The sequence below is a fragment of the Anastrepha obliqua genome, chromosome 3 (genome assembly GCF_027943255.1).
Source record: "Anastrepha obliqua isolate idAnaObli1 chromosome 3, idAnaObli1_1.0, whole genome shotgun sequence".
NCBI classification, from domain to species: Eukaryota; Metazoa; Arthropoda; class Insecta; order Diptera; family Tephritidae; genus Anastrepha; species Anastrepha obliqua.
The window spans coordinates 38385569-38403503 of record NC_072894.1 but is presented as its reverse complement, the minus strand read 5'-3'; positions in this window follow the sequence as shown (position 1 = coordinate 38403503).

The window sequence follows — 17935 nt, the reverse complement described above, 5'->3', positions numbered from 1 at the left end:
CAGCAGTGTTTTTCAAGCAGAAGTTTTTGCGATCCTGCAGGTATGCAAAATGCATAGGGAATGCAGTAGCGAGGAAGATATTAACATTTTCTCCGATAGTCAAGCCGTGGAGGAGCTCAAATCTCTTACTGTTGAATTGGTCTGAGAGATCTCCTGTCCTGTCATCGAAATCACCCTGACTGGTGTTAAAGGGGAATTGCACAAATTATTTTTCAGGCAAGCGCAGATAAGATGGAGCTCCGTGTCATCATGTGCTATTTCGAAAACCATTGGCTCCAGTACAATATACGAAGGACGTCGTAAGTCTTGGGGACTCCTCGCCATTCAATTTCCAAACTCGTACCTATGTTTACCGGTCACTGGACGATCGGCACACATGCGGAAAAGCTAGGGTTACCATTTAATCCCCATTGCCGATCCGGTGGGGACCTTTCAGAGAAGGAGACTGTAGAGCATTTTCTCTATAAATGTCCGGGTTTGGCAGCTAAAAGAATACGGCCACTGGGCGCTCCTTTCTTTGACAGCCTGGGGAAGTGTGCCAACCGAAATCCGATCAATCTCCTCCATTAACAGCTCTGGCTGACTGTAGATATCTCTTGTTGGAGATCACACAATGGTATCAATACGACGCTTTAGTGCTACTTGAGGAGTGCCAGACTGGCACTTCAACCATTTCACCTACCTACCTATGTTACGTTACTGTAGAATAGTAAAAGTACAGTAATTATTGAGAAAAAACGATTTGAGATGATTGACTTAGATGGCATAGGGCCATGTAAAATGGCCGGAAGAATTGAAAATTACGTCACGTGAGTATGAATAAAGAAAAAAACAGAAACTGAATAATGAGCTAATGGAAAAGCCACAAACCCATACGTCAAGCAAATTAAATAGCATTCGCATTTAATCTCAAAGTTTACGTGCAGTGAAACTCTTCGCTTCATATATCCCCACATTTTGGAAATGTGAAACAATTTTCGAACTTTTCTACCAATTAAGCATAAACAATACCACTTTTTACCTTAAATGAGAAACAAAGCAAAACGAAAGTGCAAATGCAAAAAACCCTATTAACAATTCCAAAGCTTCAAGTCTCAATTGCAAATAAGCTTTTGTCTGTCCTCAGCATAGCATACGAGTAAACGATATGCAGCAGTATAAACTAAGTTATAGGAGCCTTTTAAACTGCATAGCAGGTAGAAAAAATTAATCTGCCACAAGCCTCTTACTTACTTTAGTTGAGCAGCCAGTTGCCATTTTGAATATTTGTTTTCGGGATTTCAAATCGTTTACTATGCTTTGCACAGTTGCAGTAGATCAATCGTAAAGCTAAACCCCTCTTTTTTGTTCATATGTTACATATTCGCACATAAATATGTAAGCGCTTCCAACCGTAGAACCCTCTTGTGATAGATGGTATTTGGAAGAAAGTATTTAATTAGCTTAGGATTTTGTCGCATTCCTCGTAATATTCAATAATATTCAGAAAAAGTTTGCAACTCTAAGTCTCTTATATTGAATGAGAATGTGTAATTGTTTGTGAGCTAAAGCGAATGATTTGAATACCGAAAGACACCGGAGTCATTTCACAGGTGGTAAAGATATACTCGTTATATAAAATGGTAGTATTACGTTTGACAGAAAAGAGGAAGACTTCGTATTAAGGAGTACCAGATTCACCATTTACATTCAAATCACTAAGTACCGTTAGGGGTGACTGATATTTCCACTTGCAATGAAAAGTTTGTATGCTTCGACACATTAGTGCTTTTATTTTGGTACTTTTGGTTTTGTGAAAATGTCTGATTTTGTGGCGAATAATCGTCATTTGCGGAAAGTGTTGATTTTCCTCTTTCATTCGAAAAAAAAAACGCTGCGAAGCTTATGCTATGTATTTGGTGGGGTCAAGTTGATGTTATTTATTATGAAATATTAAAAACAAGTAAAACCATCACTGGGTATCGGTATCGACTTCAATTGATGCGATTGAGCCGAGCACTGCGTGAGAAACGGCCGAGGAGAGGCATGAAAAAGTGAATCTACAGCATGACAACGCTCGGCCTCACGTTGCCAAACCCGTTAAAACCTAACTGGAAACAATGAAATGGGAAATTCTACCCCAGCGGCCATATTCTCCAGATATTGCGCCGTCCGATTATCACTTGCTCCGATCGATGGCACATGGTCTAGCTGACCAGCAGTGGGTAAGGGTTTCACTTTCAAAAAATCGATTTTTTTTTTGCCTTATCTTATTGTTTAACATTTCAAAAATATATTCCCAAAATTTTAAGCCGATCTGAGCAAAACTTTTGGAGTTATTGTCCAATTAGTCTGCGAGCGTTCTGGAAGGCAGCGCGGCTCACAAACTTTTAAACGCGTTTTTCTCAAAACTACTTTTTGAAAGTCGGCGATCACTGCCTGTTACAACGCAGTGTAATTGGATGCTATATGGGCGTCTAGACGTCATATGTCATTCACTGCAACGCAAGCTCCGTCAAGAGCGATTGGTAAGGTATGACAAGCTGGAAACCCCAATTCAGTTCGCACTTGAGGTACAAAATTACTGTTGTACTCTGAAAGCCATCCGCCGATGACGTCAAAGTTAACAATAACCAATTTAAGAAAAGGGTACTCGTGCACGGCGTCGTTCACACCAACAGTGCCACAAGCTCTCAACCTTATTGCCTTAAGTGCAGTGGTGATCATTGACTCGAAAAATGCAAACAGTTTTGCGATTTGTCTACCAATAGCTATGCATCAGATGCTTCCGCAACGGCTATGCAATGGGCAGTTCTTCAGGAAATTTTTGCAGAAGCAATAAGCTATGCATCAGATGCTTCCGCAAAAATTTCCTGAAGAACTGCCCATTGCATAGCCGTTGTGGTATTGATGGTTGCACAAAGCCACACCATGTTCTGCTCCATCCAAATTATTCGGTCAATCCAAGCCATAAAGCAGCTGTTATGTTACATAAGGAAGAGCACGCGACAAAGACATTGTTGCGTTACGTTCCAGTAATACTCTATGGAAAATCCAAGTGCATAAAGACGTATGCGTTAATAGACGAGGGATCCACATGTACACTCTTGGAGAAACATGTTGCTGAAGAGCTTGGTTTGGATGGCCCATCAGATGAGCTGTGTCTCATGTGGACGGGTGATATAACACAGGTAGAGTCTAAATCAAAATGTGTTACCATCGGGCTTTCTTCTACACACGTCGCCTCGGTTTAATCTTCGGAACATACGCACAGTAGCTAATCTTGATCTTCCAAAGCAGTCGTTGTTACAAGAAGTACTCTCGTCGCACAGTCATTTGCACAACTTGCCTATTGAACCATATGCTGGGGTGCGCGCTTCACTGCTTCTTGGCGTCGACAATGCAAAGCTCGGTGTCGCCCTCAAAGTAAAGGAAATAGAAGGAGATCAGCTCATCGCAACTAAATGTCGACTTGGTTGGTCAGTATATGGCCGTGGAGAGGAAGCTAATGCCCTTTCGAATAGGGTGATGCACATCTGCTCCTGTGTGTCAACTGAACGCATGAATGAAATGTTAAAGGCTAATTACGCGTTAGAGGCAGTTGGTATTAGCATAAAAGATGAACCACTAAAATCCAAAGCAGATGAACGGGTTCTCGCCATTATGCAATCGACTACAAAGTACTTGGAAAATGAAAAGCGTTGGGAAACGGGTTTATTGTGGAAATTCGATAAAATCGATTTACCCAATTCGTATTTCATGGCATTGCAACGCCTCAGTTGTTTGGAAAAACGCATGACCCGTGACCCACTCTTATGGAATTTTCTCAACAAACAAATTCGTGAGTATGAAGATAAAGGATATATTCGGAAATTGACAAAAGATGAGATATCTCATGGAAAAAGGTCATGGTTCATTCCAATTTTCACCGTAATGAATAAAAATAAAAACAAGACAAGACTCGTTTGGGATGCCGCTGCCACCGTCGACGGTATCGCTCTCAACACCTATTTAATGAAAGGGCCCGACCTTCTGGCGTCTCTGGTTGGAATACTTATACGATTTCGTGAGCGAACTTTTGCAATCACAGGAGACATTCACGAGATGTTCCATCAAATTCGAGTGCGCAGCAAAGACTAAACCGCACAGCAGTTTTTGTGGCGACATGGGAATAGCTCTAGAGATCCTGATACTTACGTAATGACGGTGATGACTTTTGGTGCTGCTTGTTCTCCATCATTGGCAAATTTCATCAAAAACAAAAATGCTTCGCGTTTCATCAACGAAAACGCTAGTGCGGCTGGGGCAATTCATCGGAACATGTACGTGGACGATTGGCTGCAGAGCGTAGATACGGAGAAAGAATTGATCGATTTGGCGTTGCAAGTCAAGCATATACACGGTGAAGGTGGCTTCGAGATGCGCAACTGGCTGTCAAACTCTACCAATGCGCTGCATGCAATTTCCAGGACGGCAAAGCAATCGGGTAAGCTCCTCCAAGATCCTTCTATGACATACGAAAAGGTTCTGGGCATATGGTGGCTGTCTTGGTCGGACGAGCTAACTTTCTTCGCGAAATTTGATACATCCGTTTTCGGTAACAACTCATCTGTCACAAAAAGGAGCGTTCTTCGGGTAATTATGTCTGTTTATGATCCCCTTGTCTTAATTGGGTTTTTTATGATTCAAAAATTCAAAAATCTTAATGCAAAATATTTGACGATCTAGTGTCACCTGGGATGCACCTGTGCAAAAAGGCGAGCACGAAGCATGGCAGTCATGAGTTCGATTGTTACCACGAATACATGACGTACTTATACCACGCTGTTACCCCTTAGCCAGCTTTACACACGACGTTCAGCTCCATATATTCTGCGACGCGAGTAGTGTAGCGTATGCGGCAGCTGCTTATCTAAGAGCCACCGTCAGTGGTAAGGTGAAATGTTGTTTAGTGGCCAGTTTCTATACCACGGTTAGAACTGATGGGTGCCATTTTGGGGTTGCCAGTCGCAAAATTTATTAGAAATGAATTAACCTTGCCTATCAGCGAGGAGGTGTACTGGACCGATTCAAAGAACGTTCTTCACTGGATCCGATTAGACACTCGAAAGTTCAGTCAATTTGTTGGCGTAAGAATCGGAGAAATTTTGGAGTCATCTAGCATCAATAACTGGAGGTGGGTGCCTTCAGCCGACAACGTTGCCGACGACGCCACAAAGTTGAAGCAGTGGTCGAAGTTGGGTGGAGAATTGCGTTGGTTCCAAGGTCCTCAATTCTTGACTTTGCCTTCCTGGGAGTGGCCAGAGACGATTTTAGTGAACTCTGCAGAACATGAGTTAGTTCATCACATCGAGCTTAATACAACACTTAGCTTCACATCTTTTACGGAAGTTGTACCTCATGTGTCGAGGTTCAGTAAGTGGGAGAAGCTGCGTGGTGCAACAAGATACGCTTTGCGTTTCCTTCGGTTAGTAAGCAGGAGACCAGCTAAATCAGAGTTCGTTCAGATGATGTTGCAGGACACCACAATAAACAGCGCCGAAGTTTTAATTGTTCTTATGTGCCAGAGTGAGACCTTCGGAGATGAAATTAAATGTCTACATCAAGGCCAACTGGTAAGTCGAAAAAGTTCCATTTTCAAATGCTCGGCTTTCATAGATGAGTTTGGATTGCTCAGAATCAAAGGTCGAATCGATTCGATAGAGGGAGTCCCTGTTAGCGTGAAAAGACCCATAATTCTGCCCTCACGCCATCCAGTGACACTTCTAATAATCGATTTTTTCCATCGTAAATACCACCATCATCACAACGAAGTCGTAGTCAACGAAATCCGTCAAAAATACTGGGTGAGTGGATTAAGAGTGTTGGTAGGTAGCGTCGGAAGGAAGTGTCAAGTTTGCCGAATCCGCAAGGCAGTACCACAGCCTCCTCAAATGGGTTCTCTGCCACCTGAACGACTCGCATTGAATATGCGCCCATTTACATACACTGGTGTAGATTTCTTCGGACCGATAGACGTCGTTGTTGGTAGACATCATGAGAAACGCTGGGGTGTATTATTCACTTGCCTCACTGTTCGGGCAGTGCATATTGAAATTACCCACTCTCTATCCATAGATGCATTTTTACTTATTCTGAAGCAGTTTATCTGCCGTCGTGGTGCGCCTAGGCGAATTATTTCAGATAATGCCACAAATTTTAGAGGCGCAAGTCGTATTCTACAAGCCGAGATAGAGAGAATTTCGTCTGACGAGCTACAGCAAAAGTACCCGGAGGTGGAGTGGCGTTTTATACCCCCGGCCGCACCGCATATGGGCGGAGCATGGGAGAGGATGATCCGCTCCGTCAAATCTATTTTATCGGACATACTTCGCGCGAACATTATACACGAGCACATACTTCGAGGAGCACTAGCAGATGTCGAAAACGTCCTAAATTCCAGACCACTGACATACATTCCTCTGGATACAGCAAATGACGAGTCACTCACTCCGAATCATTTTTTGCTTGGTGGGTCAAGCGGACTACGAGAACGAAGCATTGAAGACAGCAGCGGTGCCACACTCCGAAAAAACTTTAGGGTCGCGTCACAGCTGGCTGACCAGTTTTGGAGACGATGGGTGAGGGAATATCTGCCTAATCTCACTCGTCGCGCAAAATGGTATCAACCTCCTCCTGAACCTGTCGACAACGGTGACGTGGTAATCATCGTCGATGAAACAAGCAAACGCAACACCTGGATCAAAGGAATGGTAGTTGAAGTTTTGCGAGCAAAGGATGGCCAAGCCCGGAGCGCTATCGTGAAAACCATACATGGATTGATAACCCGACCTATTGTTAAGTTAGTAAAATTGGATTTATCTGGGTAAACTTTGACGCCAGGCATCAAGTTTACGAGGGGGGGAATGTTACAACGCAGTGTAATTGCGTTGTAATTAATAACTACCTTTGTTTGGTGCTTAAAAATGCATACTTGCGCTGCACTTCACGAGCTCGGTTCAAAGTAAAGCGAACGAAGAAAGCTCGTTCTTTTACTTTGGAGCCATCGCCGCGTGCAGACGAGTGCGCTGAAGCACAAATGTAAGAACCTATATATATATATATGTATGCATATATCTATATGTAAATATGAATTGTAAATTTAAACAAATTGTAAACTAATTTTCTAAAAAAAATTGTAGATTTTCGCAGACGAAGCGCAAAATATTGAAATAAACAGCCAACGTTTCAACACTGCCATTTAAAAACTACTTGACCGATTCATTCCAAACTTGGCACACATTTTCTTCATATTAAATGCCTCCCCCAACGTTTAGTTTATATATTTTTTTTGACACGAAGGGGGTTTCCCGCCCACAAAATGGCGAACATATTCGTTGAAAATAGAAATTATCACTTTAGACCGCCACCAACAATTTAAACGAAGAAAAAAATAAGCGGACAACGTTGGGGGAAGATTCAGTGATACTTTGACTAAATTTGAATTGGTTTTGGCTTCAGATAGTTTCCGACCGAGATACAGGGATCACTGAAAAATGCTTTTTTTTCAAGACGTTCGCGGACATGGTCTGTCACCGGCTTATTTTTAAGTATTTCCGTATGAAAAAATTACAGAATATAGTTAAAAGTATGCTTAATAATGTACAAAAGATTTTACTAAATTTGCTTGATCCATATTTAAGAAAAAATTCCGAAATATCGTGTTTTTTTCCGCTGAAACCCTTACCGTAAGCTTTTAGTTGACGTCTAGCTGGGTAACAAGTATTGTCTAAGGTGGTGAAAAATTAATAATCCAATTTTGTTTTTGAATAATTTTTTACTAAATTAAAGAATAATTTTGAATAATAGAAATTTTTATTTGATCTTAACGCGCTGCATTGCTTGTCTGTTTATATACTGCAACAGTTTCGTTTGCAAGTGTCAAATATCTCCTTGCACTGCAAAATTACAACAAATCTAATAGCATGAAATTTCACAGAATTGTGGCGAGGACGGATTTCTTGCTGACACTCTGGGCGAGTTTGCGAATCTCCAGGCGCACTAAACTGCGAATATTCAGCTCATGTGTGAAGTCAGTATTGTTGTACGGAAGTGAAATATGGCTGGTATCCAACCCCATCACACAGAAACTACAATCTCTCTTCAACAAATGCTTCCGTATCATCTGTAGAATATTCTGGCCGAACACCAACAACACAATGTAAAACTCGCCCAAGAGCTGCCCTGAATGTCCTTTTGCACTTACTTCCCATCGAGTTTTCCGTCATTTCCATCAAAGCTCAAAGTACAATCAGATTAAAGGAGATTGGCTTCTGGAGGCAATCTCTCAAGAGACATGGTAGCATTTTCCGGCAGTTAAGACCATATTTCTCTGAACTTCGAACAGATCTCTCTATCCGGACACTAGAGTTTGAGGGTCGTGCTAGGGCAACCTTTCCAAATAGGCAAAATTGGATCAAGAGGTAAATCTACACCGAAGCTTGCACCTCTGTCTTCACTGACGATTCCAAGATGTAATCGGAAGTCGGAGCAGGGGTTTTCTCTACATCAGCCAATTCATCTATCTCCTTTAAACTGCCGAATATCTAGCCGTATTTTTCAGCAGTGTTTTTCAAGCAGAAGTTTTTGCGATCCTGCAGGTATGCAAAATGCATAGGGAATGCAGTAGCGAGGAAGATATTAACATTTTCTCCGATAGTCAAGCCGTGGAGGAGCTCAAATCTCTTACTGTTGAATTGGTCTGAGAGATCTCCTGTCCTGTCATCGAAATCACCCTGACTGGTGTTAAAGGGGAATTGCACAAATTATTTTTCAGGCAAGCGCAGATAAGATGGAGCTCCGTGTCATCATGTGCTATTTCGAAAACCATTGGCTCCAGTACAATATACGAAGGACGTCGTAAGTCTTGGGGACTCCTCGCCATTCAATTTCCAAACTCGTACCTATGTTTACCGGTCACTGGACGATCGGCACACATGCGGAAAAGCTAGGGTTACCATTTAATCCCCATTGCCGATCCTGTGGGGACCTTTCAGAGAAGGAGATTGTAGAGCATTTTCTCTATAAATGTCCGGGTTTGGCAGCTAAAAGAATACGGCCACTGGGCGCTCCTTTCTTTGACAGCCTGGGGAAGTGTGCCAACCGAAATCCGATCAATCTCCTCCATTAACAGCTCTGGCTGACTGTAGATATCTCTTGTTGGAGATCACACAATGGTATCAATACGACGCTTTAGTGCTACTTGAGGAGTGCCAGACTGGCACTTCAATCATTTCACCTACCTACCTATGTTACGTTACTGTAGAATAGTAAAAGTACAGTAATTATTGAGAAAAAACGATTTGAGATGATTGACTTAGATGGCATAGGGCCATGTAAAATGGCCGGAAGAATTGAAAATTACGTCACGTGAGTATGAATAAAGAGCATTTTCCGGCAGTTAAGACCATATTTCTCTGAACTTCGAACAGATCTCTCTATCCGGACACTAGAGTTTGAGGGTCGTGCTAGGGCAACCTTTCCAAATAGGCAAAATTGGATCAAGAGGTAAATCTACACCGAAGCTTGCACCTCTGTCTTCACTGACGATTCCAAGATGTAATCGGAAGTCGGAGCAGGGGTTTTCTCTACATCAGCCAATTCATCTATCTCCTTTAAACTGCCGAATATCTAGCCGTATTTTTCAGCAGTGTTTTTCAAGCAGAAGTTTTTGCGATCCTGCAGGTATGCAAAATGCATAGGGAATGCAGTAGCGAGGAAGATATTAACATTTTCTCCGATAGTCAAGCCGTGGAGGAGCTCAAATCTCTTACTGTTGAATTGGTCTGAGAGATCTCCTGTCCTGTCATCGAAATCACCCTGACTGGTGTTAAAGGGGAATTGCACAAATTATTTTTCAGGCAAGCGCAGATAAGATGGAGCTCCGTGTCATCATGTGCTATTTCGAAAACCATTGGCTCCAGTACAATATACGAAGGACGTCGTAAGTCTTGGGGACTCCTCGCCATTCAATTTCCAAACTCGTACCTATGTTTACCGGTCACTGGACGATCGGCACACATGCGGAAAAGCTAGGGTTACCATTTAATCCCCATTGCCGATCCTGTGGGGACCTTTCAGAGAAGGAGATTGTAGAGCATTTTCTCTATAAATGTCCGGGTTTGGCAGCTAAAAGAATACGGCCACTGGGCGCTCCTTTCTTTGACAGCCTGGGGAAGTGTGCCAACCGAAATCCGATCAATCTCCTCCATTAACAGCTCTGGCTGACTGTAGATATCTCTTGTTGGAGATCACACAATGGTATCAATACGACGCTTTAGTGCTACTTGAGGAGTGCCAGACTGGCACTTCAATCATTTCACCTACCTACCTATGTTACGTTACTGTAGAATAGTAAAAGTACAGTAATTATTGAGAAAAAACGATTTGAGATGATTGACTTAGATGGCATAGGGCCATGTAAAATGGCCGGAAGAATTGAAAATTACGTCACGTGAGTATGAATAAAGAAAAAACAGAAACTGAATAATGAGCTAATGGAAAAGCCACAAACCCATACGTCAAGCAAATTAAATAGCATTCGCATTTAATCTCAAAGTTTACGTGCAGTGAAACTCTTCGCTTCATATATCCCCACATTTTGGAAATGTGAAACAATTTTCGAACTTTTCTACCAATTAAGCATAAACAATACCACTTTTTACCTTAAATGAGAGACAAAGCAAAACGAAAGTGCAAATGCAAAAAACCCTATTAACAATTCCAAAGCTTCAAGTCTCAATTGCAAATAAGCTTTTGTCTGTCCTCAGCATAGCATACGAGTAAACGATATGCAGCAGTATAAACTAAGTTATAGGAGCCTTTTAAACTGCATAGCAGGTAGAAAAAATTAATCTGCCACAAGCCTCTTACTTACTTTAGTTGAGCAGCCAGTTGCCATTTTGAATATTTTTTTTCGGGATTTCAAATTGTTTACTATGCTTTGCACAGTTGCAGTAGATCAATCGTAAAGCTAAACCCCTCTTTTTTGTTCATATGTTACATATTCGCACATAAATATGTAAGCGCTTCCAACCGTAGAACCCTCTAGCGATAGATGGTATTTGGAAGAAAGTATTTAATTAGCTTAGGATTTTGTCGCATTCCTCGTAATATTCAATAATATTCAGAAAAAGTTTGCAACTCTAAGTCTCTTATATTGAATGAGAATGTGTAATTGTTTGTGAGCTAAAGCGAATGATTTGAATACCGAAAGACACCGGAGTCATTTCACAGGTGGTAAAGATATACTCGTTATATAAAATGGTAGTATTACGTTTGACAGAAAAGAGGAAGACTTCGTATTAAGGAGTACCAGATTCACCATTTACATTCAAATCACTAAGTACCGTTAGGGGTGACTGATATTTCCACTTGCAATGAAAAGTTTGTATGCTTCGACACATTAGTGCTTTTATTTTGGTACTTTTGGTTTTGTGAAAATGTCTGATTTTGTGGCGAATAATCGTCATTTGCGGGAAGTGTTGATTTTCCTCTTTCATTCGAAAAAAAAACGCTGCGAAGGTTATGCTATGTATTTGGTGGGGTCAAGTTGATGTTATTTATTATGAAATATTAAAAACAAGTAAAACCATCACTGGGTATCGGTATCGACTTCAATTGATGCGATTGAGCCGAGCACTGCGTGAGAAACGGCCGAGGAGAGGCATGAAAATGTGATTCTACAGCATGACAACGTTCGGATTCACGTTGTCAAACCCGTTAAAACCTACCTGGAAACAATGAAATGGGAAATCCTACCTAGAAAATCAGTAATGCATTTCAAAGTGTGATTGCATTATATTTAGCAGGAAAATCACAACCAGCAATTGTTCGTGAGCTCAGGCACCTAAATGTAAGTATTTTATTTATTTATTTACAAACGTGGTATAATAATATAATTATTTTAACACGAGAATAGGAGCACTGGCTGCCAGGACCTTCGGCGCTCTGATTTGTTAATTATAAAAAGAATTATGAATTAATTACAGGCAAGCTAAGTAAAGTCATGGTAAATTAGCTAAATAAGTTTCTTTAAATCGGTCTGTGCTAAGTAATCTGACATTTTTATAATATTTTCGTAGCATATATTTTTTAATAGTGATGATGGGATTTGGTCCCCAAAAATATTGCTCCTTACTGTGGAAAATTGTGTGCAGTTGTCGAGAAGATGAATTGATGTTAGTGGTAATGTAGGGCAGTGCTGGCAGTTTGGCCGGTTAGTTCTGTTGAATATATAGGAGTGGCTTGCAATCGTGTGCCCAAGCCGCAGCCGAACAAACATTTTGACATCATTGCAACGGCAGTAAGATGGATACTCGGGTTTTAGCCTGTTTGGATTAAATGTAGTGTATTGGTGTTGTGTAGATCCCCATGTAACCATTTGTTTTTGATACAGGGGATTGACTACATATTTATTGAAGTCTTTTTTCGAAAACTTGTTAAATGTTTTGAGCGGTTCCATGGTGGCCAATTTAGCTCGTTCGTCCGCTATTTCGTTCCCTTTAATGCCTGCGTGGCCTGGTACCCACATTAATTTTATGTTGTTGTTATTGCCGATCAGTTTGTTGCGAATTTGGGAAATAACATACGTTTTATTTCTTATATTCAGTATTGACGCTATTGTTGATCTGCTGTCCGTGCATATAATTGTTTTAAGATTTGAGTTTTCAACAGAAATTAGCCCATTCAGGATTGCTGTGGCTTCAGCTGTGTAAACAGAGGCAAAATGGGGAAGTATGCCTGCTGAGACAGTGTTCCCCGAAGAATCCACGACTGCGAAGGATGTAACGGGTGATCAATTAAGAGGAGTTTTCTTCATTTGCGTTTTTTTTACAGATCGAGCGCGAGTTGAGGCAAACTGTCATCGTGGATTTGTTGAACAGCGTTTGGCATTTCATCATGGAAAGACTCACACCGCAACAACGTCTACAAATTGTTCAACTGTATTATGAAAATCAGCGTTCTGTGAAAAATGTTTTTCGTGCGCTTAGACCGCATTATGGTCAACATAATCGGCCTGCCTTAAACACTATTCGACATACCATCAACAAATTTGAATCCGAGTATTCATTGGTGGATAATTCTCGACCGAATAGACCACGTCCAGCAAGAAGCATTGAGAATATAGCAGCAGTAGCAGAGAGTGTACGTGAAAACCGCGATGAATCGATTCGGCACCGTTCTCAGCAACTTGGACTGTCGTATGGAACAACTTGGTCAATTTTACGGAAGGATCTTCATTTAAAAGCATACAAAATACAGCTCGTACAAGAACTAAAGCCAAATGACCTTCCTGCACGTCACCGTTTTGCTGATTGGGCTCTTGAAAAGATTGAAGAAGATCCGCTGTTTTCGAGCAAAATTTTGTTCAGCGATGAGGCGCATTTCTGGCTCAATGGTTACGTCAATAAGCAAAATTGCCGTATTTGGGATGAAGAGCAACCAGAACAGGTTCAAGAGCTACCTTTACACCCAGAGAAAGCAACGGTCTGGTGTGGTTTATGGGCTGGTGGAATCATCGGTCCATATTTTTTCAAAAATGATGATGGCCGCAACGTAACTGTGAATGGTGCTCGCTACCGTACCATGATATCGGACTTTTTGCTACCTGAAATTGAATCTAATGATCTCTACGACATTTGGTTTCAACAAGACGGAGCCACTTGCTATACAGCTCGTGAAACAATGACTTTATTGAGAAGTCATTTCGGAGAGCAGCTGATTTCACGTTTAGGACCTGTGAGTTGGCCACCAAGATCTTGTGATATCACACCTTTGGACTTTTTTCTTTGGGGATTCGTGAAGTCCAAGGTCTATGCTGATAAACCAGCTACGATTGAAGCTCTGGAAGCCAACATTACGCGTGTTATTCACGACATACCAGTCGAAATGCTCGAACGAGTGATTGAAAATTGGACCTTCAGAATGGACCACCTTAAGCGTAGTTGCGGCCAACATTTGAATGAAGTCATATTCAAAAAGTAAATGTCAAATAATGTCCTTTCAAATGATAAATAAAGGTTTTGAACATAATTTACATTTTTGTTTTTTTTTAACTATTGAAAAAAGCACCTCATGATTGATCACCCGTTACTTGTCTCTGTTTTTGATCCATCAGAAAATATCATGTTCCATTCGCCAAGTAGAGGGTTAGTGAGCTCTGAAAATAAGCGTTGATAGGTTATTGGGCTAGTGCCACTTTTATTGAATTTTTCTAGTTCTAAGATGAAAAAAGATTTGTTTATGTGCCAGGGCGGAAAGTCTTCTTTTTCTGAGATTACTGGTGAGTATATGCCAAGTTCTTTAGCCAAGTCGATGATAAGTCCAATTGTTGATTTCCGTTTTGGCGTTTTTTTCCGCTGAAGTTCGGTTAACACTGTTTCATATAAAGTGTTGTTGTTGCACAGAAATAACTTTGGAATGAGTTTCATGAGACATGCATCAAATCTTTCTTCTATTGACGGTAATCCAGCTTCAACTAATACGAATTTTATCGGAGATTTTGGAAACGCGCGTATGCTCCTGCTAACGGCCGTATGATATGGGGAATACAGAAGCTTAATGTTGCTTCTCGCACAATTGCCATATATCGGGAGACCAAAATCAATTTTGGACAGTAAAAGAGCTTTGGTTACATTTATAAGAGTAGATTGGTTAACTAAACAATGTTTTGATGATAAATATTTAACTATACTTAGTCTGACAGCCAGTTGCTTTCGTAAGTCTAAACAATGTTCTTTAAATGTTAGCTTTTTGTCAAAAATTATACCCAAAAACTTAAAACTAGTTGTATTGACAATTGGTATATCGTTATGAATTAAATTAAAATAATTACATTTATGTTTGCGACAAATATGGAAGTTTTTACATTTCTTAATGGAGATTTTAGCACCTGAGACTTCGCCCCAACGAGCTATGTCTGAGAGTATATCTAAGAAGTCTTTCTTTACAGCATTTAAGTCATTAATTTTAGAAAACAATAATAAATAATCTGCGTAACAAATGTGAGAAACATTTTTGTACTTGTTAATTACAATACTGCCTTCATTGAAGGCTGCCATGAACAGGATAACAGACAGTGGAGACCCTTGAGCTATACCATTATACAAAGGATGGTAGTTAGAGTAGGCGTTGTTAACGTTTGCAACAAGTTTGCGGTTGGTGAGAAAATCTTTAATCAGGTTAAGTAACTTAACGCCTAGATTCCAATTTTGAAACTGACGAAGCACAACGTGAACTCCAACGCGGTCGAAGGCTCTTTCGAAGTCGATACTAAGGGCTGACAGGTGATTTCTGTTGGAAAGAGTAGTAGATGCGTTGTTTTCAAAAAGGAGAAGAGCGTCGATTGTGCCCTGCCCTGCCTTAAAGCCTACTTGCCGTGGGCTTATTAAGTTAAATTTTGTGGCATGCCAGGAGATACGCATTGATATAATCTTTTCAAAGAGTTTTCCCAGACAGCTAAGTAGCGATATCGGTCTGAACCCACTGACCTCTGTTGGAGTAGCATTTGGTTTAGGGATGGGGATAATTACTGCATTTTTCCACGCCTGGTGGTAAATTCCCTGGTTTAAGATATTATTATAGAGTCTTAAAAGTCTAATCTTCAGACAGAGAGGAAGATGATGTAACATGGGATATGATATACGATCGGCTCCAGGGGTCTTGCCTGACAGGGAAGAGAGGGTGGATTCTAATTCTATATGTTCTATCTTGGAGTCTAGGTATTGGGAAAAGGTACAACCGGTGTTATCGTTGCTACTTAAGTATTGGTTTTTGGTAGTTACAAATGTTTCGTGAAAATTAGAGTCATGAGAACTATCGGACCAAAATGAAGCAAAGTGGTTGGCTATTTCTTTTGGGTCAGTTATGGGACCATTTGAGTTGCTTAGAGAGATTGCCGGAGTTTGGGTATAAGAGCCAGATAGTCTTTTAATATCGAGCCAGGCTTTCTTCGGATTAGTTTTATGATTAATGGACTCCGCGAATTTTTTCAGACAGTCTCTTTTAGCTTGTTTGCATTTTTTGCGAAAAATTGCATTTGCTTTCTTATAGCGAATCAAATTGATGTATGTTCTAAAACGTTTATATTCAGACCAGTAAAGTTGTTTCTCTTTTCTCAGCTGAGATAGTTCGGTTGACCAGTAGGGTACCGATTTTGAAAGGATTTTGTTCGTAGATTGTGGTATGGAAAAATGTGCAGACGTCCGAATTATTTTAGTTATCACCGCAGCTTCTTTATTTATGTTGTCAGAATATGGGTAGTAAGAGCAAAGATTAGATGTCACTTGTTGAAACATTTCCCAGTCAGCTTTGTTTGTTAAAAACTTAGATTTGGGAGGTACTTTGTATGCCGATTGAGTGCAGAGCTCAGTGACGATGGGATAGTGATCGCTGCCATGCAGATCAGATAGGGTGATGGTTGTAAGTTTTGGTGCAATGTTGGATGAACAGATTGTTAAGTCAACGGTTGTGAAAGTTTTATGTGTTGAAAAGTGGGTTGGGCTATTGTCGTTTAGTATGGTAAGATTCTCTGAGAGAATTAGGTCCTCTATAATAGCGCCTCTGGTGTTTGTGTTTTCGGATCCCCAAAGAGGGCTCCAAGCATTAAAATCTCCAGCGATTATAACCGGGGTTGAGACTGAGCTTATGAATTGCCTGAGTTCATTGCATGATATATTTTGGTGGTATGTATATAGAGACAATAGTGAATTTGAAACTTAGTGTAATTTCTATTGCAATTGTTGCGATGTTGGACTGAATGTGTAGTTCTCTGTGGGGAATGGACTTCTTTACTAAAACCGCGATGCCTTGTTTTTTCGAATTGTTTTGTGGTAGGTTAAAGAAAAAACCTTTGTATTGAGTAGGTACCGCAGCTGACTTTCCAGCAGCTAGATGGGTTTCTTGAATAGATATAACGTCAGGCGATTGTTCTTTTATCAAGGTCTCCAGCTCAGTGAAGTTATTGTAAAAACCGTGCATGTTCCATTGTATTATCTTAACCCTTAGGAGCATGGTGGGAAGCCAGGTTCCCACCTTCTTTTTTCTCAACTTTTCTCTACAGATTTGATATTTATGAAAATGGGACCGAGAAAATTTATTTATATGATAATCCATATATCAAAGAATGTAACTGAAACTAAGAAAATTGTTTTGCGTGAATTTATAAACAATTACAGATAAACAAATTGAAAAAATCGTCTATTTTCAGGAAAAAATTCATTTTTCAACAAAGTACATAATGTATAAAGATGGGACATGATACTATAAGGTTTTTGGGGTTGCTGATTACGAATCTGAGGTCAGATTTGAGAAATTCAATATGGCGGATACAAAATGGCGGACATATTTTTTGAAAAATTGTTGGATACTCACCAAGTTTGATATTAGGGAGTTTTTGGGGTCGCTGATTACGAATTTTGGGTCAGATTTGAAAAATTCAAAATGGCGGATACAAAATGGCGGACATATTTTTTGAAAACTTGTTGGATACCAAAAACTCCCTAATATCAAACTTGGTGAGTATCCAACAAGTTTTCAAAAAATATGTCCGCCATTTTGTATCCGCCATATTGAATTTCTCAAATCTGACTCAAGGTTCGTAATCAGCGACCCAAAAAACCCCCTAATGTCAAATTTGGTAAGTTTCCAAAAAATTTTTCAAAAAATAGGTCCGCCATTTTGTATCCGCCATATTGAATTTCTCAAATCTGACCTCAGATTCGTAATCAGCGACCCCTGAAACCCTTAAAATTACATGCAATCATAAAAGCGGTTGGTAAGTAAAATGTGTGCTTCAAAGGGTTAAACATTTTAATTGTTAGAATTATCGCAAAACGTAATGAGAGGGGATATGTTACACGCATGTCTATTGACAAGCGTCAACTGTCATGTACTGATCTTCAGTATTGTACTGTGT